The 26696-nt window shown below is 40.1% G+C and overlaps 1 protein-coding gene and 1 pseudogene across 23 annotated transcripts in view; one reads left to right on the forward strand and one right to left on the reverse strand.

Moving 5' to 3' along the window:
• The window catches only part of LOC100346703 (endogenous retrovirus group K member 19 Pol protein), a 313823-nt gene that overhangs the window by 7754 nt on the left and 279373 nt on the right, over positions 1-26696 (reverse strand). The gene's annotated exons all lie outside the window — the stretch shown is intronic.
• LOC127491540 (ATP-dependent RNA helicase DDX39A pseudogene) lies at positions 23553-25462 on the forward strand (annotated as a pseudogene).

The raw sequence follows: 26696 nt of genomic DNA on the forward strand, positions 1-26696 counted from the left end.
GGTTTCTGTGCAGGGAGGATACGTACACCGTGGTCAATCCCATCTGTACCATCCTGCAGCTGGAAGGAGGCATTTGCCAAGGGATCAGAGAAAATACATGAACCAGCTAAATTACTGAGCCATAAAATCCACTTAGGAGAAGCACGTCATTTTCACACTATGAAAGCAATACAGGTGAAGATCTGTCACTTACTAAGCATTTTTATGTGCTAAGGTCTGCACAAGGTACTTTACATATGCTGTCATTCATTTATTGTTATCAATTCTGTAAATCGTGTAAAATTTCTCATTTTCTAAAGATTTATGTATTTATTTTGAAAAGCACAATGATGAAACAGAGAGAGTGAGAGCAAGATCTTCTGTCATCAGCTGGTTCACTCCTGAAATGCCTGCAACAGCTGAGACTAGAGCAGGCTGAAGCTAGGAGCAAAGAACTCCATCTAGGTCTCCCCTATGGGTGCCAGGAACCCAAGTACTTGGGCATCATCAGCTACCTCTCAGCCGCCTTAGCGCATAGCAGGATCATAAGCAGAGGATTTGGGACTCCAAACCAGGGACTCCAATATGGGATATGGGCATCCAAAGGAGTGGCTTAACCCACTACACCACAATGCACACACCATTCCCATTTCACAGAAGAGGAAACAAAGGTTCAGAGAGAGAGAAGTGACAAGCCGTAATTAGCAGATTAGGAACTCAAACATGGATTCCTAAACCCATGCCCTCCTAAAATTAAACCCCATAACCACAACACACAGTAGGATGCAGCTCTTCTTTATCTTCCCTCTTTGATTTCTTTTTCTCCATATTCCTCATACTTAATCACACCTGAAAATAAAATCCTATATATCATACCCAGATTTATTCATTTTTATATGAAATATATAGACATATGTATATATATAACATGTAGAGACATTGTTAAAAATATCTACTTCAATAAAAATTCATTTTGTTTGGGGGTAAAGCTATTTGTCAATGTTAAATCTCAAGAGGCAAGAATGAATGACTCACAGAAAGAAAACAAGTCCTTAATACTATCACCACATTCTCACCTGCATTTCTTTCTTTACTAAATCATTTCGATAGTGAATGCACATGTTCATGGTTCTTCTTTTCATGACCAAAAGCAAAAAAAGTCCACTCTCCTTTTAGAAGAATTTTTTTAACAGAGTAAACCCACATAATCCATGGTTTGACTTTCCACAGTGTCAGGTGCTCATGGTCAACTGCAGTCCAAGATTACTGCATAGAAAGTTCCAGAAATAAATATTTCCTAAGTTTTAGGCTGCACACTATCCTGAAGAGTATGATGATGCCGTATGCTGTCCTGTTTTGTCCCACCTGAAACACGAATCAGCCTCTTGTCTAGCACAGCCACAATGCATACACCATTCATTCACCCATTAGTCAGTTAGCAGACATCAAAATTGGTTATCAGATCAGTTGCAGTATTGCAATGCTCATAGAGTGTTCAGTACAATTTGTGGGTTCAGGCGTCTACCAGGGGTCTTGAATTGTATTTTCCATGGATAAGGGAAGGATTAGTGTATACCCAAAAATATATGCACAAGTATTAAATCTATCTCTACAACTCAGATGACAAAGTCTGATTTCTGATATTTAGCATGGCTATTTCTCCCATTTTTGCAGAGTACTGCACAACAAGTTCACCCATTATTACTCTGGCTTCTAGGTTACTACTCCTTTTCATTTACTATTGCCCCAAAGTTGATTTGACATTTTCCATTACTACATATTACACGTTGACAACTAGAACACCTACATTTTAATCTAATCATAAACTATTTTTTTTTTGTATCTGGCTATCTTTTTTATTTTTTTAACTTTTATTTAATAAATATAAATTTCCAAAGTACAACTTATGGATTATAGCGGCTTTCTCCCCCATAACCTCCCTCCCACCCACAACCATCCCATCTCCCACTCCCTCTCCCATCCCATTCACATCAAGTTTCATTTTCAATTATCTTTATATACGGAAGATCAATTTAGTATATACTGAGTAAAGATTTCAACAGTTTGCACCCACACAGAAACACAAAGTATAAAGTACTTCTTGAGTACTAGTTATACCGTTAATTCACATAGTAAAACACACTAAGGACAGAGATCCTACTTGGGAAGTAAGTGCACAGTGACTCCTGTTGTTGACTTAACAATTGACACTCTTGTTTATGGTGTCAGTAATCACCGGAGGCTCTTGTCATGAGCTGCCAAGGCTATGGAAGCCTTCTGAGTTCGCCAACTCTGATCTTATTTAGACAAGGCCATAGTCAAAGTGGAAGTTGTCTCCTCCCTTTAGAGAAAGGTACCTCATTCTTTGATGGCCCATTCTTTCCACTGGGATCTCACTGAGATCTTTGATTTAGGTCATTTTTTTTTTCACCAGAGTGTCTTGGCTTTCCATGCCTGAAATACTCCATGGGCTTCTTAGCCAAATTCAAATGCCTTAAGGGCTGATTCTGAGGCCAGAGTGCTATTTAGGACATCTTCCATTCTGTGAATCTGCTGTGTGTCCTGCTTCCCATGTTGGATTGTTCTCTCCTTTTTAAAATTCTATCAGTTAGTATTAGCAGACACTAGTCTTGTTTATGTGATCCCTTTGACACTTATTCCTATCATTATAATCACTTATGAACTGAAACTGATCACTTGGACTAGTGAGATGGCATTGGTACATGCCACCTTGATTGAATTGGAATCCCCTGGAACATTTCTAACTCTACCATTAGGGTAAGTCCGCTTGAGCATGTGCCAAACTGTACATCTCCTCCCTCTCTTATTCCCACTCTTATATTTAACAGGGATCACTTTTCAGTTAAATTTAAACACCTAAGAATAATTGTGTGTTAATTAAAGAGTTCAACCAATGGTATTAAATTGAACAAAAAATACTAAAAGGAATAAAATAGTAAGTTATGAGCCTTCACTGCCAAGTAGCTCTCTCTAGTCATGTGAAATGTGAATTATACAAATCATGTAAACCATCTATTTACTTTTCATGATATTAGGCAGCTAAACAGAGTTTCTAAGGATGAGAATTCATCACTATTTTGCTTCTCAGCAATCCAAATAGCATAAAAATTTAGACTCTTTATCATGTAAAAAGATTAGTACCAATCCTCCAAGAAGGAGTAACCTAGACTCTTGATGGGATTTTCAGAACTATATCTGATTTGGTTTTGTTCATAATGAGATATCCTTCCATATAACATGTTTAATATATGTAAATTATCTCTGTCTAGCCTTTATATTTGTATAAATAAAATCCTTTCCATCTGGGGGGAAATCACCATCACCGATACAATAGATAAAACTGCTTACATTTCGTTGTAGCCCCAGGTTGTTATTCTTGTCTCTCCCCTGTGCAACCTACATTTCTCAGGTTCATGGTGATCTTTCAACTTCTCCGCTTTATCTTGACATGGTAGTGGCTTTGTTCATGCAGAACACTAGCCACCTCCAGATCTGGGGACTACTGTTTTTTGTTTGTTTGTTTGTTTGTTTTGAAGGACCATGTGTTTGCTGAAGTAAACTTTGTCACAGCAAATAAAATTTTCTCTCAAGTCACTCTCCAATTTTCCTTAACCTATTACTCAGGCAACCCATGGTATCAGGCCAGCAAAAAGATCAGTTTCCAAGTTCAAGGTCTTTCTTTTTTTAAGATTTATTTATTTATTTGAAAGTCAGAGTTACACAGAGAGAGAAGGAGAGGCAGAGAGAGATATCCTCATCCGCTGGTTCACTCCCCAAATGGCTGCAATGGCCGGAGCTGCGCCAATCCGAATCCAGGAGCTTCTTCTGGGTCTCCCACGTGGGTGCAGGAGCCCAAGCACTTGGGCCATCCTTCATTGCTTTCCCAGGCCATAGCAGAGAGCTGGATCAGAAATAGAATAGCTGGGACCTGAACTAGCACCCATATTGGATGCCGGCACTGCAGGCAGAGGCCCTACCTGCTATGCCACATTGCCGGCCCCTCAAGGTCTTTCCAAGCTGACCCATTATTTCCCAGAATTTTTTAATATTTATGATGATGGCATGGGGCAGGTGTTGTGGCATAGCAAGTTGCATCACTTCCTATAATGTCAGCATGCAATATTGGGGCTGGTTTGAGTACTGGCTGCTCCACTTCCAATCCAGCCTCCTATTAGTGTGCCTGGGAGGGCAGCAAAGATGGCCCAAGTGCTTGGTCCCTTGCAACCAACATCAGAGACCTGAATGATGCTCCTGGCTTCAGCCTGGCCCAGCCCTGACCATTGCAGACATTTGGGGAGTGAACCAACAGATGAAGAATCATTAGCTCTCTGTCTCTGCCTCTCACCCCATAACTCTCACCCCATAACTCTGCCTTTCAATTGTACCTTAAAAATGAAGGTACAATTCGAAGTGTGAGATATGGGGTACACTAAAGTAAATTTGCACATCTTTTATCCAAGTTTTAATGGACTTCGTGTCAGATTCCCGGACAACTTTCAGTTGACTTTCGATTGTCACTGCTCTTGGGAAAGTGATTCCTTTCCCCACGCATGACTAGTTCAAATCTCCCATATTTAAAGTGAAGTAAAATCAACTGTGCTACAACATAACCCAAATTTTCTACTACCACCATTCTCCACAATGTTTTCAGAACTCCGTAATATGATAGCATGGACACTGACTGGAGGAGCTGACCTTTGTGGCAAAAGGTATAGGAGAAGTAATTCAACTTTTTAAGGCTTTAAAATTATAGCCTTGACCCCTCCATTAAAGGCAGCTTGAGCAGGATGACTCTGCAACTTCCACAAATATACTTCATGAGCTATCAAAGATGACTGATTTTTCTTTTTCAATATGCCCTTGGCTTTCATTTTGAACTGATTCCCCAGCTGAATAATGTTTGGGTAGACAACAGATAATCAATAAGAAGGCCCTGCCAACTCTTTACTACTACTAATATTCATTTTCCTTCTCTTAGGAACAGGTGGACTGACAAGGAGACACAGTCAGAGAAGTAAGTCTGGCTTCAGAAGAGATCTAAGCACAAGTTGTCCAACAAAGCAGAGGAATTGGTTTTTCAGTTTTTCAGTTAGTCAATTAACTGTTAGTCAAATCCAAACAAGCATGGTTTCAGTATGTACAGGGAGGAATCAGCCAAAATGAAAGAAATAAAAACAAAATACTTGAGGATATTGCTACCAAAAAAAAAAAAAAGACTAAAAAAAAAAGTGGTTGGAAACAGAACTCATGTTTACTGAATATTTCATTTAATTACTACAACTGTGTTTTGAATTCTGCTTAATATTCTAATCTATACCCATATAATTGATTCCTGACATATAAGATAAAGCTTGAGAAAACATATATCTGCATTCATGGAGTTTAAATACTTTTTCCTAAAAATGTATCTTAAAATTTTCATTTAAAATAATGACTCCAGAACAGTCATTGGTTCTTAACACTATTAACATTCATAACCTTGAGAATCTGAAATAGAAAATTGTGGATGCCAAATAGGAATGAGTTCAAGAGACCCATCATACAACATGGTGATTGTAGTTAATAACAATAAGTCACAATCTTGTAGAATTCTAAAAAAAAAAATTTAAATATTTTCACCACAAAATGAAAATACGTGAGATAATTAAATTTAGATATTCCATAGTGTATACATTTTCAAACCAATATGCATATAATTGATATATATGTATATATATAAAATTTTTGCAAAGCAAAAAATAAATAAAAAGATAGGCCTTCTTTTAGGAAAAGGTACCTAAGAAATGTGCAAATATAAATGCAAAGTACTGATATAATTTCAGGGGACAGAGAGGCCTTTAGCACCTTTGTTCCTAATTCTAGGATGGGTATTATACCCACATACGCTAATCCCCAAAGACTACAACTTTCCTCTTGTGTCCTTACACCATAATCTAACCCTTGATAGCTAGCTTATCTTTCTTCCTTAATGTATGAACATAAACCTTCCCTTCACTTTTCAACTACAAGATAATCTCTTCAGAGAAATGTGACTTTTATATCCTAGTTGGTACATAGAAAAATCTATTAGTCATGTACAATCATGTGTCGATTAACGAAAAGGGACATGAAAGTAAAGACTTGATTACATGAGTCCTTGTATGCTGTCTCTTGGAAAGTGGAGTATTTCCACCTGCAAACTGCTTGAATTGTATCTGGTCATTGCTTCTGAACCTTTTCTCCACTAAGTCAGGGATTACTTCAGGAACCTTGATGTTTTATACACTCACTACCAAGTTCTGCCCTACAGCTAACTGAATTTCAGCTTCAATGGGCCAAATCCACACACCTGCAGGGAGCAAGGTTTGAGCCCAGGCTTTGGAGCTTTGGGATAAAGTCCCGCTTACTTCTTGCTCTATTTCTGTCCAGTACAATAATGCCTCATTTGATGTCTTCACACTGCCCAGTCAAATCCTTTTGCATTTGTGTCTGACCTACGATCATTTATAACTACCAGGCAAGGATGAGGACTGCCATGAGGGCCTTTTAACGCAGCGAGTAATAGAGAAAACAAGCTTATCCTGGAGAGTTTTGTCACACTTTGCTTTGAGCTAGGTAGGTGAGTTATGTGTTTACTTACCCGCTTAAGTCTTCTGAAATCACTGTAAAAATGTGGCATCTGAGTGCCTAGAATCGCAAAAATCTCAACAAATAATTTCATCTCTTTTTCAGGGCTTTATACCTACTTCTTTATTTATAAGGCAAAAACAGGAAGCCGGCATTGTGGTGCAGCCTGTAAAGCCACTGCATGCAACACTGGCATCTCATATAGAGCACTCATTCATGTCCCAGATGTTCCACTTGTGAGCTAGCTCCCTGCTAATGCACCTGGGAAAGCAGCAGAAGATGGCCCAAGTGCTTGGCCCCTGCACCCATGAGGGAGACCTGGCTGAAGCTCCTGGCTTCCACCTTATTCAGCAATGGCCACTACCGCCATTAGGAAAGTGAACTGTTGAATGGATAGAAGGATAGAAGATTCTCTCTCTCTCTCTCTCTCTCTCTCTCAAATACATAAAAAACCTTTTTAAAAAAATTAGTCTATACTAATTATTCCTTAACAGATAAAATTAAGCCAGAATTTATGATGAACTTTTCTATTTCCTTTCTTCCCTTCCGTGGTTTTATTGCAGATGTACCACATTTTAAAAAAGAGGGAAAACAATCTTTTCTAAAATTATTATTAGCCATTTGTTCATTCTTATGGGCTCTATTCTTCCACATGTCATCTTCTCAGTGAAATTATCACATTCTCATTTAGACAGCACTGAATCTATAATTAAGAATATAATTACAGAATTTATTAAGAAACAATAGGATGGGTGCGTGTGAGAAACTTGTATTAACTGCAGAAATACCCAACTGGGCTTTAGGTTGTGTTGTAAATAAGGCAGTTGGGGAAATAACAGATGGGAAGAAGGAGCCATCCCAGGGACATAGATCTTCCAACCAAAGCCTCAGACAAAAAGATAGTCCAGTTGACGCAATGAATGGCTTGTTTTTAATTTTGAAGTTAATTTGGGAAGAATGACCAACACTAGATTTAGAAGGAATTTCTGCATAGAAAAATGGTCAAGTGGACATCAAAGGAATAAGCAAAGAGGCATGAGAATGAGAATGGGAAGACTGAGTGTCCAAACAGTCTCACCATGGAAGGTGTAGGTGGAAATGATGAAAAAAGCAATTACACATGCAGCTACTACTCAAATGATACAACTTGCAGCCAAAGTATGGGAGAGCACCTTAGAGAAAAAGAATGCCATCCCAAAGGCCTCCTCTGATGCTTGCTAAAGTCCCTAACAATTAAACTTTAGAGGAAATTCTGCCTTTCTTCCAAAGCCTGCTGATGACTTGAAGTGCCCTCATACCCACAGAAAGCCGAGCACAGAGGTCAGAATGTGAGGCCAGGCCCGTTCCCCCAGGCTGAGGATTCATCACCAGTGAGTAGAAGCTAGCGTCTTCATTGCCCACATATCTGCGTGGAATCCTAATTCAGGTGGGGGACAAAGTGAGACAGAGAATGTAAAATGGGCATTTCCTTCCAGGGGAAGAAAGACACAAAACAGTATTTCCAATTTGCATGTCAACTTCTTTTGAAATTTAAATACAAGCATGGGCACATAAAATCTAATATCTGGTCACCTGCCTAAGGAGTTTAACATTGTCATGTGGGATAAATAAGAAGACACTTCAGAAAGTTTATGGAAATGTATTATTAAAAGATAAGCTACTTTTGATGCAAAAGGAATTTAAATGCATACATGGTTTTCCACATGCATTTTTTCATGAATTACTTGAAGAACACCCATGTGTTCCATATGATATGACTTTGGGATACATGAAGCAATTATGTGGAAAAAATATTGCTGACCTGAATCCAAATATGACTTCACTGATTTGAATCATGTATATAGAAGGAAAATGGGCCTTAATAACTGTACCATCTCTTAACTCAGAAACCAAAATCCCTAATTGAAACCCTACTTATCACTATGAAAATTCTTTTTTTTAATTTTTTTATTTTTTTTTTTTGACAGGCAGAGTGGACAGTGAGAGAGAGAGAGACAGAGAGAAAGGTCTTCCTTTGCCGTTGGTTTACCCTCCAATGGCCGCCGCGACCTGTGCGCTGCGGACGGCGGCCAGTGCACCACGCTGATCCGATGGCAGGAGCCAGGTACTTCTCCTGGTCTCCCATGGGGTGCAGGGCCCAAGCACTTGGGCCATCCTCCACTGCACTCCCTGGCCACAGCAGAGAGCTGGCCTGGAAGAGGGGCAACCGGGACAGAATCCGGTGCCCCGACCGGGACTAGAACCCGGTGTGCCGGCGCCGCAAGGCGGAGGATTAGCCTAGTGAGCCGCAGCGCTGGCCCACTATGAAAATTCTTACTGTGGGGCCAGCATTGTGGCATAGAGGGTAAAGCCATCGCCTGCAGTACTGGAATCCCCTATGGGCGCCAGTTCGAGTCCCAGCTGCTCCACTTCTGATCCAGCTCTCTGCTATGGCCTGGGAAAGCAGTAGAAGATGGCCCAAGTCCTTGGGCCCCTGTACCTACGTGGGAGACCTGGAAGAAGCTCCTGGCTCCTGGCTCCGGATAGGCACAGCTCCAGCCATTGTGGCCACCTGGGGAGTGAACCAGCAGATAAAGACCTCTCTCTCTGTCTCTACCTCTCTCTGTAACTCTTTCAAGTAAATAAAATAAATCTTAAAAAAAGTCTGATTGTGTCCATCAGTTTTGTTTTGTTTCTTCTGAAACAGTATGTTTCTTTCAGTCTTGTATCCTGAGATTTCTCCAAAGTGAAAACCAAGCACTGATGAATTATGGAAACATCTTTTTTTTTCCGTTTCAAAATATTTGCATTTGGTCTTTGTTTAAATAACTCTAGCTCTCATTTTAGTCTGCAAAAATTAATGACAAATGATGAAAATAGACATCAAGTTTGGTATAGCTTCCATCTCTAAAGGGCTTGCTGTTTCCACACTGGCATCCCCGCAAGGCAAAAACCACCCAGGTATCAGAGGAATCACTGTCAGCCCCTACTGCTTCCTGAAGGAATCGTTCAGTGAAATAATAAATCAGTTTCCTTCCTGCAGCTACTGTTTCCTGCTTTCTTCCTTTCATTTGCTCTCAGCTTGAATGAGAAATTTATTTTTGACAGTTTGTTGTTATATGAGGAGCCAGTCATGTTGAATTGTAAAATACTGAAATCTTTTTTTATAAAGTTACTATTTCCTCTTCCATCAAAATATAGGCTAAGTGTTTACACAATTTATGTTAAGTTTTTGTAATGTGGTGCAATCCCTGAATTATAATGAAATGTGATAAAAGCGGGTGATCCAAAATGCCAAATAAATAGCAATTTCATGTACAAAGGAACCAGGATTTATATCTGCGCTTTTGTTGAGGAGGAAAAAAAGCCATATTAGAACTCCCTTGACTGTCTCCAGCCTTAGGTGACCGAGAGGTTTGTACTGGTGCCTCAACTTGACTCAGCTTCAGGCAATGTTCTTCTAGTCTGTAGCCACCTAACCTCCCTCTTCGTTGAAACTTTCTTGTGGAACACAACATTTTTCTGTCTGTTCCTTTAAGACATGGAATTTTTAGAAGCTTCTTGCTAGTGTTTATCAGGAATAACTTTTTCAAGAAGCAGGGAAACATCTCTTTGAAATGTAAACACCAAAAGAGATAGTGCCTCTAACTCCCAGTCTACTTAGGGTGCCTTGCTCCAAATTTTAAAGCCCATCTCATGTCATGAAGTTAGTATGCCTTTGGATAAAACCAATCAGCAAATATTGAGGGTTCAGGTCCCCCTACTTTACTCTCTCTCTCTCTCTCTTTTTTTTTTTTTTTTTTTTGACAGAGTGGACAGTGAGAGAGACAGAGAGAAAGGTCTTCCTTTTTGCGTTGGCTCACCTCCCAATGGCCGCCAAGGACTTGGGCCATCCTCCACTGCACTCCCGGGCCACAGCAGAGAGCTAGACTGGAAGAGGAGCAACCAGGACAGAATCCGGCGCCCCGACCGGGACTAGAACCTGGAGTGCCGGCGCCGCAGGCAGAGGATTAGCCAAGTGAGCCATGGCACCGGCCCATTACTATCTCTTAAAAACTCTTCTACCCCTTGTTTCAAGGCAGTTGTTCAGACTTAATTCTGAGTCTCCTGTTGCAACAGCTTCCAATCAAATCTCCCCTGCAGGTAAAATTTGCACTGGTACAATTTTTGCTTGGGCAAATGTTTGTAAATTATGAAATTCTTGGGTGTATGCTATTCTATCCCATCAGTATTTTTGAAGGTTTGCCAGGTGCATCTCCTGGTAGATTTTTAAATATAAAAAAGTATAATGAGGCGGTAATTTAGCATCATGATAAAGACATAAGTTAAGGTACCCATGCCCCTCATCAGAGTACCTGAGTTTCAGTCTCAAGTCTGGCTCCTCTCCCCATCTTTCTCCCAATGCACACTCTGAAAAGCAGAAGTGATGGCTCAAATACCTGGGTCCCTGCCACCCATGTGAGAGGCTCAGACTGAGTCCCCAGCTCCTGGATTTAGCCTTGCCCAACCCCAGCTGCTGCTGCCATTTAGGAAGTGAACCAGTGGATGGATGATCTCTATTTCTCTGTAGCTCTCCCTACCTTCAAATTAAAAAAAAAAAAAATAGTTCATGACCAAAAAAACATTTACTTCCTACATCTTTCTACAAAAGAAGGGAATTTCAAATTTGGAGAAGATTTGAAATCAAGTCAAAGAGTTTAACTAGCTAGTAATGAATTCGGTCCTACGAATGAGCACCTGTAGGGTAGTGTTTGAGACAGTGGCAGAAAAGGCTATATGAGATAACAAATACTCTTCCAAATTTATGTCTCAAGTTTAATTCTCACTTGCACCAAGCCTTCTGTAGCTTGGTGGATTGCTTTGCTCCAACTCGTGACTTTGGGATCCAGCTCTCCTGCATCTTGTGCCACTGCGGCCTCACAGGCAGCTTCCAAGTCATTACCATAGGGGAGGATAAGAATGGGAGAGCTACAACGAGATCTTAACTATTGGTTTTGCAAGTGATCTACGTCACTTGTTGGCATAGTTAATTGGTGATGAAGTTACTTGGCCCCATTTTTGTTTCCCCATGAAAATGTTCAAGAATCACAGGAATGAATGTAATATTTGATGAGCCCTATCTGTGTCTACCAAAAGAGCGGGTTATGGAGTCTGAATGTCAGGTTCAGAATTCTACTTCCAGCGTGTATCTTCTGCATGACGTTGGACAATAACTTAACCATAATGTACCTCAGTTTTGCATCCTGCTTACTGAGGCATAAAATAACATTTATGTTACTGAGGTCTTAGGAGATCCTTTGTGCAGTTCTGGAACCTGCATGGATGAAGTGCCTGGGCGTTGTGAGGCTGAAGCTGAGCTTATCCTGGATGGTAGGTTCAACTTGGCAGGGAGGTGCTGATACAGGCAATGTGTCAGCTGACAGGATCATATCCCCTTCCCTTCTGATGATCTACCATGCCCAATGTGTGTATCATCCTGGACTCTTGCCCCTCCCATGAGCACAGGCCAGAGTCCCTGGTCCTGACCAGCAAACACCTCTGGATATCCACTGAAGGAACAGATACTCCACTAAGCCATACAGGCATAGTTCAAAGATGAAAGTTGACAGAGGAGAAAATCAACAAGTGTTTCCATAAATTCTAAAAAATAAATACGGAAATGAAAGAGACATAAACAAGGAAGATAGCATGATTCCCCAAAAGAAATAAAACAGCATTCCAAAATTAGAATGTGTGGGGCCAGCATCCCATATGGGAGTTGGTTCGAGTCCTGGTTTCCCCATTTCCAATCCAGCTGGTTGCTAATGTGCCTGAGAAAGTAGCAGAAGAAGGCCCAATCTTTGGGCCCCTCAATCCACATGGGAGACCAAGAAGCTCCAGGCTTCAGACCAGCCCAGCTCCAGCTGTTGTGGCCATTTGGGCAGTGAACCAGTCCATGGAAGATCATGGAAGATCTCTCTCTCTCTCTCTCTCTTGTTTTCTATAACTTTCAAATAAATAGATAAATCTTTAAAAAATATATTAGAATGTGAGGATGAACAGATTGATGAAATGCCTGAAAAGGAATTTTAAATAATGATCAAAAGTATTCAAAAACACAGAGAAACAAATACATGAGGTAGTAGGGCCAGCGCCGTGCTCAATAGGCTAATCCTCCGCCTGCGGCGCTGGCACACCAGGTTCTAGTCCCGGCCAGGGTTCTAGTCCCGGTCAGGGCACCGAATTCTGTCCCGGTTGCCCCTCTTCCATTCCAGCTCTCTGCTGTAGCCCGGGAGTGCAGTGGAGGATGGCCCAAGTGCTTGGGCCCTGCACCCCATGGGAGACCAGGAGAAACACCTGGCTCCTGGCTTCAGATCAGCACAGTGCGCCAGCCGCAGCGCGCTGGCCCCAGTGGCTATTGGAGGGTGAACCAACAGTAAAGGAAGACCTTTCTCTCTGTCTCTCTCTCTCACTGTCCACTCTGCCTGTCAAAAAAAAAAAATACATGAGGTAAGTAAATCCATACAAAACATGGATGAAAAACTCTACTAAGAGATATAGATATTGAAAAGAAACCCAGACAAAATATTAGAAATGAAGAATTCAATATGCCAAATAGAAAATACAATGAAAAAATGAAAGAATATGTTAACTAAAAGAAAAATTCTTATAAATACAAAAAGGAAGAAAAAATAGAAAAACTGAAAATAATGTTCTAAATTTATGTGATACTAAAAAACAACAAAACATGTGCCTTGGGAGTTCCTGAAGATATGCAAAGAGAAAATGGTACAGAAGGCCTAAACATTAAAATAACAGCAGAGAGCTTCCCTAATTTGGAGAAAGGTAGGGCCATCCAGGTATGGGAAGCACATAGAACTCCTAATAGACTTGATCTTTTTTTTTTTAAGTTTTTTTTTTTTTTTTTAATTTGACAGGGAGAATTACAGACAGTGAGAGAGAGAGACAGAGAGAAAGGTCTTCCTTCTGTTGGTTCACTCCCCAAGTGGCCGCCACAGCCAGAGCTACACCGATCTGAAGGCAGGAGCCAGGAGCTTCTTTCCTGGTCTCCCACGCAGTTGCAGGCACCCAAGCACTTGGGCCATCCTCCACTGCCCTCCAGAGAGCTGGACTGGAAGAGGAGCAACCGGGAACAGAACTCGACATCCATATGAGATACCTGCGCCACAGGCAAAGGATTAACCTAGTGCACCACCACGCCAGCCCTTAGACTTGATCTTATAAGATTTTTACCAGGGCCGGCGCTGCGGCTCACTAGGCTAATCCTCCACCTGTGGTGCCGGCACCCTGGGTTCTAGTCCCAGTCAGGGCGCTGGATTATGTCCCAGTTGCTCCTCTTCCAGTCCAGCTCTCTGCTGTGGCCCGGGAGGGCAGTGGAGGATGGCCCAAGTGCTTGGGCCCTGCACCTGCATGGGAGACCAGGAAGAAGCACCTGGCTCCTGGCTTCAGATCGGTCATAGTGGCCATTTGGGGGGTGAACCAACAGAAGGAAGATCTTTCTCTCTGTCTCTCTCTCTCTCTCTGTCTAACTCTGGGTGTCAAAAAAAAAAAAAAAAAGATTTTTCACCACAACACATTATAGTGAGACTTTCACCAGCAAAACATGGAAAGAAAAGATTTTATATGTGAATGAGAGTAATGCCAGATTACCTTTAGAGGATCTCCAATTAGACTGACAACTAATTTCTCATCAGAAACTCTACAGGCTAAGAGAGAAGGGAAACACATGGTCCAATTTCTTGAAGAAAAAAACCTGTCAACCCAGATTACTTTAGGGACCGAAGCTTTCATTTATAAATGAAGGTGAAATAAAGAACTTACAAAACACACAGAAATTGAAATAATTTGTCACCTTTACAAATGATACAGACAGAGAAAGATAGTCATCATCATGAAAGAATGTGCAGGCGGAAAATCTAGTGAAAGAACAAAGGAAATCCAAAACAAACAATATGAATATTTACGGGAAAATGGCAGAGCTAAGTTGTTACCTATCAATAATAAATTTGGATTTAAATGGCCTAAATTCCCCAGTTAAAAGATACATGATGGCTGAATGTATTTAAAAAAAAAAAAAAAGAAGACCCATATATTTATTGCCCAAAAGAAACACACCTCACCATCAAAGATACAAACAGACTTAAAGTGAAAGGATGGAAAAAGATATTCCATGTTAACAAAAAGCAAAAATGAGCAAGTGTAGCCAAACTGATATCAGACCGAATAAACTTTAACACAAAAACTGCTAACAGAGACAAAGAAGGGCTCTGTGTAATGATTAAGGGATCAAGTCAACAGAAAGTTCTGACTATCATAAATGTATATGCACTTAATTCTATGGCACCTGGCTATTTTAAATAAATATTAATGAATCTAATGGGAGACATAGACTCCAGTACAATAGTAATGGGGGACTTCAGCACCCTGCTTTCATCAATGGACAGATAAAGCAGACAGAAAATCCAAAAAGAAACAACAGAGCTAATCTACACTATGGACCAAACGGACCTAATCGATATATATGGAACATTTCATCTGACAGCTACAGAACACACATTCTTTTCAACAGCACATAGACCTTTCTCTAGGATAGACCATATCATATGTTAGGCCATAAAGCAAGTCTCAACAAATTCAAAAAAAATTAAATCATACCATGTATCTCTTCTGACCACAATGGAATGAAGCTCTACATTTTTTCCTTTTTTCTTTTCTTTTTTCTTTTTTCTTTTTTTTTTTTTTTTTGACAGGCAGAGTTGGACAGTGAGAGAGAGAGAGAGAGAAAGGTCTTCCTTTTTCCGTTGGTTCACCTCCCAAGTGGCCACTACGGCCAGCCCATCGCGGCTGACGTGCTGCGCAGATCCAAAGCCAGGAACCAGGTGCTTCCTCCCGGTCTCCCATATGGGTGCAAGACCCAAGGACCTGGGCCATCCTCCACTGCCCTCCCGGGCCACAGCAGAGAGCTGGACTGGAAGAGGAGAAACCGGGACAGAATCCGGTGCCCCAACCGGGACTAGAATCCAGGGTACTGGTGCCGCAGGCGGAGGATTAGTCTAGTGAACCATGGTGCCGGCCTGAAGCTGTAAATTAACAACTTAAACTCGGCAAACACATGGCCATAGGAGAAATCAAAAAATTCTTAAAACAAATGCAGACAGCAACACAGCATATCAAAAGATATGTAATACAGCAAAACTAGTGTTAAGAGGAAAGTCTATGAGTCAGTAGGTTATACCACCATTTGCACTGCAGGCATTCCATATGGGTACTTGTTTGAAACCTTGCTGCTCCACTTCCAATCCAGCTCCCTGCTAATGTGCCTGGGAAAGCACCAGAGGATGGCTCAAGTGCTTAGGCCCCTGCACCCACATGGGAGACCTGAAAGAAGCTCTTGGTTTCTAGTTTCAGTCTGGCCCAACCCCAGCCACTATAGCCATTTAGGGGAGAGAATCAGTTGTGAAGACTCTCCCTCTCCCCCCTCCGTCCTCTCTCCATCCTTCTTCTGCTCCCTCCCTCTCTGTAATTCTGACTTACAAATTTAAAAATCTTTTAAAAAATGTAAATTTATATTAATTAGTGCATACATGAAGAAATCAGAAAGACATCAAATACATTATCTAACATTGCATCTCAAGGACTGTCTGAGAGAAATTTGAAAAATTAAACAAAATTGATACACCACTGGCCCAACATAACACAAACGGAACAGAACCAAATTAATAAAAGCAGAGATGAAAAAGAAGATGTAACATCAATACCACAGAAATAAAATGAGTCATAAAGAATTACTACAAACAGATATATGCCAACAAACAGGAAAATCTAGAAGAAATGGATAGATTTCTGGACACATATAGGCTACCAAAATTAAGTCAGGAAGACAGAAAAAATACACCAGTAACCAAGATAGAGATTGAATCAGTCATAAAGACCTTCCCAACAAAGAAAAGCCCAGGACTAGATGGTCACTGTTCAGTTCTACCAGATTTTTAAGAACTAATCTCAATTCTTATCAAATTATTCAAAAACAATTAAAAGGGAGGGAATCCTTCCAAACTCTATGAGGCCAGCATCACCTTAATTCTACAACCAGAAAAAACATACAACACAGAAAACTATAGACTAATATCCCTGATGAACACATACACAAAAATCCTCAACAAAATACTAATTATCAAATACAACAATACATCAAAAAGATCATTCACCCAGACAAGTTAGGATTTATCCCTGGTACACAGGGATGAGTCAACATATGCAAATTAATAGATATAAACATCACGTTAACAAATTGAAGAATAAAATGCATGATTAGCTCATTAAATGCAGAGAAAACATTTAATAAAACACAACATCCTTTCATGATAAAAAACCTTAAGCAAAGTGGGTATTGAAGAAACATTCCTCAACATGATCAAGGCAATATAGGACAAACCCTCACCCAGCATAATAGTACATGGAGAAAAGCTGAAAGCATTTCCACTAAGATTCAGAACGAGGCAAAGATGACCACTTTCACCATTGCTATTCAATATAATTATGAAAGTTTTAGCAGAGACATTAGGCAAAAAACTGATATCAAAGGGATATAAATTGGAAAGGAGGAAGTCAAATTATCCCTATTTTAAGGTGGTATGATCTATTTAAAGGGGAATCAAGAGACTCTACTAGGAAACTACTGGAACTCATAAGAGAGTTTGATGAAGTTTTATGATATAAAATCAACACACAAAAATCAATAGCCTTTGTGCACACAAACAATGCTGTGGCTGAGAACTTATAAGATCAGTATCATTCACAATAGCTACAAAAAATTAAATACAACAACAACAAAACAAACAATTCAATTTGGTAATGAACAAAGGACACGAATAGTCATTTTTGAAAAGATGAAATTCAAGTGGCCACAGACACATGAAAAAATGCTCAGGACCATCAGCCATCAGAAAAAATGAAAATAAAACTACAAGCAGGTTTCACCTCACTCCAGTCCAAAAATCAAAAAAATAACAAATGTCATTGAGGAAGTGGTGAAAAAGTATGCTATTGGTAGGAAGGTAAACTAGTACAATCTTTATGGAAGGCAGTATGGAGATTCCTCAGAAATCTGAAGATAGATCTACCATATGACCCAGCCATCCCACAACTGGGAATTTACCCAAATGAAATGAAATCAGCGTATGAAAGAGTTATCTGTACTTCCTTGTTTATTGTAGTTCAATTCACAATAGCTAAGATATAGAATCAACTCAGATGTCTATCAACTGATGACTGGATAAAGAAAATATGGTACATATACACTACTTAGCCATATAAATGAATGAAATCCTGTCTTTTGCAACAAAATGGCTGCAACTGGAGACCATTATGCTTAATGAAATAAGCCAGTCCTACAAGAGCAAATACCATTTGTTTTCTCAGATATGTGGTAGTTAATGTAGCAGACATCTTGTGATTTGATTGCTGTTTTTAGTCCTGCTTTATGCTCTTGTAGAACTGGGGTCTTTATACATTTTACTTACTTAATATTATGGTTAATTTGCATTAAGTCTGTGATTATAGAGTGAACTAAAATTATTTATTTGCGAAAATTAGAAAGCAAGGAGGAGGATCAAGAGAGAAGAGGAGGGAGGTCATTCTGATTATCTTCTTTGAGTTGTACTTACGAAATACATGAAATCTGTTCAATTTATATTCATAAAAATTTAAAGAAAATTAAAAATAAAAATAGGTGGAGATAAAAACAAGAAATGGCATTTGGTGCTGTATACATAGCAGAACATCAAAATGACAGTGAAATAAAGACATTTTCAGACAAAATAGTAAACTGCAGTTATCCACTATCAGTAGACCCTCACTAGCAGAATTCTGAAGAATGAAATTAATCTGGAAGGAACATGCTAAATAGTGAAATGTGCAAGGAAAACAAATATACATAAATGAGTAAAAGCAAAAGATGACTCAGCAATAAAATGAAAGCTACAGCCATGTGCCATGTGATAGTTCAGTGAATGACAGACCACATCAGCAATGGTTGTCCCAACAGGTTGTAATGCATCTGAAAAATTCCTGTACCTATGACATCATGGATATCATAATATCCTCATATAAAGTAGGTCATGACGCTAGTGGACAGAAATCTGCTAAACTGCCATTTGTATGAAAGGATAGTACTCACACTTATGTGTAGCACTTAATATTAATAAAGGGCTATGCTACTGGCTTATGTATTCACTATACTATACTATCTTTTTATCCTTACTTTAGAGCATTCTCTTTCCATTTATATTTTGAATATGTACTTTAGAACAGTATGTTACATTATGCCCACAGTGACTCCAATTTTTTTTCCCATTACATCAAGAGGACACACCAGCGGACTGACCTTCACCATGCACACGTGTGAAAGTAGACTGCATGATGTTCAAACAATGACAAAATTTCCTAAGGACCCATTTTTCAGAAAGTGTACTCATCATTAAATAATGTGTGACTGCATTCAGATCAATATTAAGCAAACACTGATGAAGATATGCTTCTCTTTCAGTACTGAAGAACTAGTCTGGTAGTTCTAGGGCAGTCTCAGGATCACTGAAGAACAAGCAACTTGAAGTATCTGCTCAGGAGATCAACTTAAAGGGCAAAGGCAGTTAAAATAAGATGCATTATTACCACCAGTACCACTTGCTAGCAGTGTGTGTGTGTGCAGTGAAAAGAAAAAATTGTACTGGATAATGTTAAAAAGAAAACTTTATTCAAGGCTGTTTCATTAGCAAAAAGAATCCAGAACAACATCTGAGTTCAACTCCACAGAAAGAAAAGGTGGAGAATCTTTGTAGACCTAGGATGGAGAGGGTGAACAAAGATTATAGGTCTTCTGCATCTGCTAACTGGCTTTACCCAAAGGAAAAGTCCACCTTCTCCTTTATTTGTGAGCAGAGGTAGTTTTACTACTTGAAAAAAAGTGCTCACCAAAGTTAGGCTCCCTATGCCCCAGCCTGGGAGACAGGGGATCTGTCTTTTTTGATGACTACACTTCAAAAGACTCCTTGGTCCTTGAAAAAGATAACTCTGGGTCTCAACACTGTCAAGAAGTTTTTTTAAAAGATTTACATCTTAAAGGGGGTACAGAAAGGATTTACAAAGGCACAAGTTTCCTAACTCCAGTAAGTGTTCTAAGAAAAGGGAAACTGGGGCCTGTAGTCAGGAAGAAGCTTATCTAAAGTCAAACCAAGGGGACCTCCCCCAAGTCTGTGTTGGTCAGCAGGTGCTACTGACTGTACTGTGTCCCTTCCAAAACTCCATATATTGAAAGCTTCCCCGTTGCCCCGGTGTGACTATATTTGGAAACAGGATATTTAAGGAGGTAACTAAAAGTGCATAGAGTCATAGGGATGGGGCCTTAATCGAGTAAGATTGCTATCTTTAAAAGAGGAAAAGACATCAGACCTTTCTCCATGAAGAGAGGTCATTTGAGCCATTTGTGCAGAGAGAGAGAGAAGGTAACCTTTGCAGACGGCAATTCTGCTGGTAGCCTGGTCTTCCACTTCCAGCCTCCACATCTGTGAGAACCTAAGTCTCTTTTGTTTGACCCTACAAACCAGGGAAGAAGCCTAATACAACAGGTATGAACAAATAAACAAACATTGCCTTCTATCACTAGGAGTCCATTTTAACACAGTTCTGGTGATGTTCACCCAGAGCATCAGAAATACACTGGCAAATCCAGCACCCATTTGGCACACTGAAGTAAATTTCACTGATTCTATTAAGATAGTTTATAGCAGTGAATTCATTAAGAAATGGTGCTAGTTTCTTATAATTTAATAACACAAATTAAATGTGTCAAATCTCATGAGGTGATTACTAAAAACACAGGATTATAAATCACAAGGCTCAGAAGTTTATAATTAAGCTCAGTCATTGGAGAAATATACTAAAAGCTGTGACTACCAGAACAATAAGATTTATAATTCTGATTCTAGATGGACTGTGAGGGGAGCTGCCCCTGTGACCTGATGGAATGCAGCCTTTACATCCATCCCTAACTTCAGCTCTTCCTTGCATTAAATCCTACCATGCTTCATTTATGCTGGCACTTAATATTCTTTATCATCGTCTGTTTACATGCTATTCAATGTCTTCTTAAATTTTTGCTATGAAATCATATTCCTAAACTTAGGACTGATCTGTGATGTTTCTGTTATTCTGATTTCACAAAGTAAACAACCAAATGAAATGACCAATAATTTGTAATTACCTTCTAACAATTCCTCATAGTCTATTTACAAAGCCAGCAGTTTCAAAACCCCTGTTTATGTACTTCGTGCATTATTTTTATTTTGTTGGCTTACCCAATCACTATTCATTCACCATGGACCATGTGTGATTCCAGTTTCTGGACTGACTGTGATAGATCTGACATACTCCCAGCATTTTCTGAGCTTCCTATTTAGAAGGAGACTCACACAAGAACTAAATATTACCAAGAGAGGAGAAAGCCAGTTCAGCCCAATTGGAAACATGCTCCCTAGATAACAGGAAGAACCAGCGGGACTTTAAAAGATGAGACAGTGTTTACCAGGGATTGGACATGTAAGAACAATCTAGACTGAATCAGGAAGAACAGTAGCCTGGAGGTAAGCAAGACAAAATGTTGAACCTAATTGGAGCAACTGACATACATAATGCATTAGTTTGCAGAGTTTATAAAGACATTTTTTATTTGTATCTCCCCAAGTCCTTGTCAGATATATTTTCATGTCTGTCTAAATAAATCTACTCTAGCAAGTAGTTCCAAGAGCATTCAAATGTTTTTATCAAAAATAATTGTTTTACATTTCAATTTATTTTTGTCGATCAAGATCTAGAGGAACAATTTAAAATAATGTCACAAAGGAAGTTGATATATTTATAATATAAGGTTTTTGATCCCTAGCTGTTTATTTAAATGCTTTAAATATTAATGTTTCTCTCCTCAAACATAAAAAATATATTAATTACAAAATGTGAGTGAATACATAAAATTATTATTAATACTAGAGGCACATAATTAACATAACAGACATAATTTATATATTCACTTATATTTCTGCCTTTTAAGAGGTAAGGTTGGGGCCAACGCTGTGGCACAGTCCACATCCATTTGGACACCGGTTCTAATTCCAGATGTTCTTCTTCCAATCCAGCTCTCTGCTATGGCCTGGGAAAGCAGTGGAAAATGGCCTAAGTGCTTGGGCCCCTACACCCATGTGAAAGACCTAGAAAAGTTCCTGGCTCCTGGCTTTGGATTGGCTCAGCTCTGGCCATTGCGGCCATTTGGAGAGTGAACCAGCAGATTCTGGTTCACTTTCTGTCTGTCTGTCTGTCTGTCTCTCTCTCTCACTGTCTATAACTCTACCTCTCAAATAAAAAAAAAAAAAGGTCAAATTGTCCACCAGGAAAGCTATGCCTATTTCAATTACCAACACCAACCTATACTTGTGTATTTCCAAAAAAAAAAAAAGAAGAAGAAAATAATGTACATTTGATAATTTTATCATTTTACTTGAATTCCTTTGACCATTAGAAAAATCAGACGTTTTTTGTAAAGATATATTTATTTATTTTGAAATTTAGAGGGAAAGAGAGAGAAGGAAAGACAGAGAGATCTTCCAGTTACTGGTTTACTCCCCAAATAGCCACAATGCCTGGGTCTGGTCCAGGCCAAATCCAGGAGCCCAAAACTCCATTCAAGTTTCCCACATGCATGGTAGGGGCCAAGTACTTTGGCGATAATGTGTTGCCTTCCCAGGCACACTAGCAGGGAACTGAATGGGAAGCATAGCAGGCATAACTAGAACCAGCACTCCAGCATGGGATGGAGGCAATGTAAGTGGTAGCTTAACCTGCTGTGCCACAGGACTGACCTTAAAATTATACTTGTTTATCTAAAGTTATTACCATTTATATTTTTCCTTTTTTACAACTAATTATTTATACCCTCTGCCCTTCTTCCAGGTATGATTTTCTTATTGCTCCTAAAGAGGGATCTTTCATCTGTTGGTTCACTCCCCAAATGGATGCAACAGCCAGAGCTGGGCCAGGCTGAAGCCAGGAGCCAAGAGCTTCAGCCAAGTCTCCCACTTAGGTGCAGGGACTCAAATACTTGGGCCAGGTATTGCTGCTTTTCCCAGGCATATTAGCCTGGGAGCAGGATTGCAAGTGGAGCATCCCAGACTCCAACTGGCACCCACATGGGATGCCAGCATCACAGGCACAGCTTAACCACTACGCCACAATGCCAGCCCCAGGAAACTGTCTTAACATTTCACCTACTTTGCTAATTTTCCTTTCATTTGCTTTACAGTTTTAATTTCAAATACAAATACACCAATCCACTTTTATAATGTTTTCCTGGAGTGCTACACTTCTCAAATACAAGTTCAAATAACATAATCAGCTATATTTTCTCCTAGTTTTTGCTTCCACTTTTGCATTTAACTAATTTATTTTGGCATATAGTGTAAGGTGAATACATTTATCCATCTTTTGTCCCACCAAATTATTAATCAACTGATAGATATTATTATTAAATAGTATTTGTCTTGCCAAATAATTGGAAATGTCACTTTTACCATATTGATATTGGACACACTTTAAGCTTTTTCCCCAGAAATTTCTTTTCATTTTTCCTGATTTATATATTCATTCTTATACTGTATTATGTCATTAAAGTTTGATAACATATATTTACATCTTGTGGCTCAAAGGATGGCACGTATTCTGCTGTTAGATTTTTAATTAAATGTCTTGGACAATCGTAATACTCACTGTATATTTGTATTAGACCATTACTATCCGAATGTTTGGAAGAGTGTCCTGCAGAATCAACAAACAAGGCATAGGACCGAAAAAGCAAATATCAATACTTCTTCCCCTGGGTGGGTCTCTTCAGAGCACAGGGAGGCAAATGAGGAAGCAGCACAATGGCAAAGCAGGATGTGGAAAACGAGTCTTTGGATTACAAGGAAGATGACAAGCCACAGGATCCCCCAAAGAGCACTGCAGCTTCCTGCTGAAAGGACATCAAGGGATCCCAGGTCTCCTAGACATTCTGCTGAAGCCAGAGCCCTTGAGGGCCATAGAGGACTGTAGCTTGGTGCCACCTCTGCACAGTGCATTCCCCAAGCCATCCTGGGCATGGATGTCCTGTGCCAGACCAAGCCTGGGATGGGCAAAATGGCAGTCTTCATGCCAGTGGCCCTATAGTAGATCAAGCCCATCAACAGAGAGGAGATGGTTTAGCCATATGCCACACCAGGAAACTGGCCTTCCACATCGACAAGGAACACAAGCACTTTAAGTACATGCCCTGTGTCATGGTGCCCGGGTTCTTCTATGGCTTCTCATCAAGAATGATGAGGAAGCATTGAATAGGACTGTCCCCGTTGAAGAACCTTAAAAATCAAACCAAGATGGAGTGACTTAAGCTAACACTATTAAAACAAGAAGTTACCTTTGCCCCAAATAAAAAATTAAAGTTTAAAATTACAGCCCTAAACTTCTTCCCCCAAAGCTAAAATTAGGTATAGCTATAAAAATAAGGGACCCTATGCTTAGCTAGCTGTGACACTTGTGCCTGGCTGTGCTACGACCTAACCCAGTTTGTATGCCTCCTAATACTCAAATAACGGTGTGGAATGCGGGACGCCACTCTCCCACAAGGGGAACAAAGGGAGCGAGACGTCACCTACCTCCCACCCCGCCAGGGTGAACAAGATGGCACTGGCAGGGAAAGGAACTACTAAAGAAGTAAACAACAAAATGGCGACGAGGTACATGCCTCCCATGTGATCCCGTAGCTGATTGGATAGAAGACACATGCCCTTCACATGATCAGCTCGCGGATTGCACTGCTGTGTGCATGGACTCTATAGTGCTTTTGATTGGTTGCTGCGGGTATATAAACTGTGTGGCTTTGTACTGGGGGCGCTCTCTGGACTCCTGAGTTCAGGAGGCCCGTCTGCGCAGACGCTGAATAAATCCTCTTGCTTTTGCATCAGCTGGTCTGGAGTCTGAGTCTTTGGGGTGTGCCTCTCGACGTGTTGGCATCCTCACTCTGGGGTCTAACACCGTAATGTGGTGGGGATGCCAGGTTGCAACCTGGCCCTGTGCAGAACAGGAGCCTCAGCCTAAAGAGTGTGAAGCAGTTTGCACTGATGAGTATAACAAGCGAGGAGCGACTGGACATGTGAGGGTACAAGCAGCAGATCTTCCATCTGATGTCCCAGAAACAGCCATGCATGATGTTCAGTGCTAGCCTGAGCAAGGAGATCTAGCCTGTCCACAGGAAGTTTAGTCAGGACCCAATGGAGTTGTTTCTGGAGGATAAGACCAAGCTCATGTGGCATGGACTGCAGCAGTACTAAGTCAAGCTCAAGGACAGTGAGAAGAATCATAGCTCTTTGATCCACTGGGCATGTTAGAGTTTAGCCAGATGGTATCTCCATCAAATTGGTACAGCCATGCCTATGATCCTGGCCCCAAAAAACTTCTGGGCCATTGCCATCCACCAGCACATGGGCCAGAAACAGCCCCAATCTCACTAGTTCAAGGACTACTAGCAGTGGATCTTGGTGGCCACCAATCTGTCTAACCATGGGACAGACACTGAGTGAATCAACATTGTCTTCAACCACAACATGCTCCAGGACCTGGACACCTATCTTCACCAGGTGGCCCATGAGTACCTCAGTGGCACCAAAGGTGGGCCATCACTTTTGTGTCTGACAAGGATATCAAAATCCACAATGATGTTCAGGTCCAGTTTGAAGTGAATGTGGCAGAGCATCTGGAAGAAATCGACATCTCTGCACACATTGAGTAAAGTCAGTAACCACTCATCTCGGCGGTCTAGTCACCCTGCTTAACAGGTCACTGCTCATGGCCTCTTCCTAGGCGACAGATGAGTCTCTTTAACTACTCAAATGCTATAAATTTATATAAGAATAAATTTTTATTATGGAAGCCTGACTTTTCCCCCCAAAATAAAGTTATTTCAGCTACCTGGATGGTTGAAGGTCAAGTTGCATAGGAAGATGGAACCATATCACTTACATAGGGTCCACATATTCTTTTCTGGCTACTATGCCTTAAATACATATTTAAAATAATGGAAATGATAACTAGAGGGGAAGATGTTTTGAAAATATCAGAATGTGGGGCCTGCACCGTGGCACAGCAGGTTAAAGCCCCGGCCTATAGTTCCAGCATCAAATATGAGCACCGGTTCAAGTCCCAGCTGCCCCACTTCCAATACAGCTCCCTGCCAATGTCCCTGGGAAAGAGTGGAAGATGGCCCAAGCACTTGGGCCCCTGCACCCATGTGGGAGACCCCAAAGAAGCTCCTGGCTCCTGGCTTAAGCTCAGCTCAACTCCGGCCATTGTGGCCATTTGGGGAGTGAAACAGCAAATGGAAGACACCCCCCCCCCCGCCCCTGTAACTCTGTCTTCCAAATAAATAAATCTTTAAAAAACAAAAATAAAATATCAGAATGTGAATTTCTAATTAAATTTGGATCATTCTACTCAATATTATTCCCATTATTAAATAGCTGAAAATGTATAAAAAGGAATGAAAAGAGAATTCTGTTACCAGAATTTAAGCAAAATGTTCAACCACTAAGTATTTGCCATCAGAACCTTTTTTTTTTTAAGTCAGGCACAGTAAGTCTATTTCAGTAGATATCTTGATTTAAAGTCTATTAATACATTAGCAGGAAACCAAAACAATTAGAGCTACTTAATTATTTATTATAAAATTGATTTGCAAAGCAGTCATGGAAGATTCCATTTAACTGGCAAAAATGATACCACACATGACAGGTATTTTTGCCAAGAAGTATTTCAATTAAGCACATCGAATTACTCAAATTCAAATATAATTTCAGTAATTGTAGGCAATTAATAAATGTCACATATTGGACACTCTACTGATAACATGTTATGTTTCACCAAATTTGCTAGTCTTGCACTTTTATAAAACCACACAAATATTAGAACAAACAAATGAACTAATGGTGCAACTCTAATGCCACTTTAGGACATTTCAATTATAGTTGCTAAGTAAA

Source organism: Oryctolagus cuniculus, chromosome 3 (assembly GCF_964237555.1).
Source record: "Oryctolagus cuniculus chromosome 3, mOryCun1.1, whole genome shotgun sequence".
Lineage (NCBI taxonomy): Eukaryota > Metazoa > Chordata > Mammalia > Lagomorpha > Leporidae > Oryctolagus > Oryctolagus cuniculus.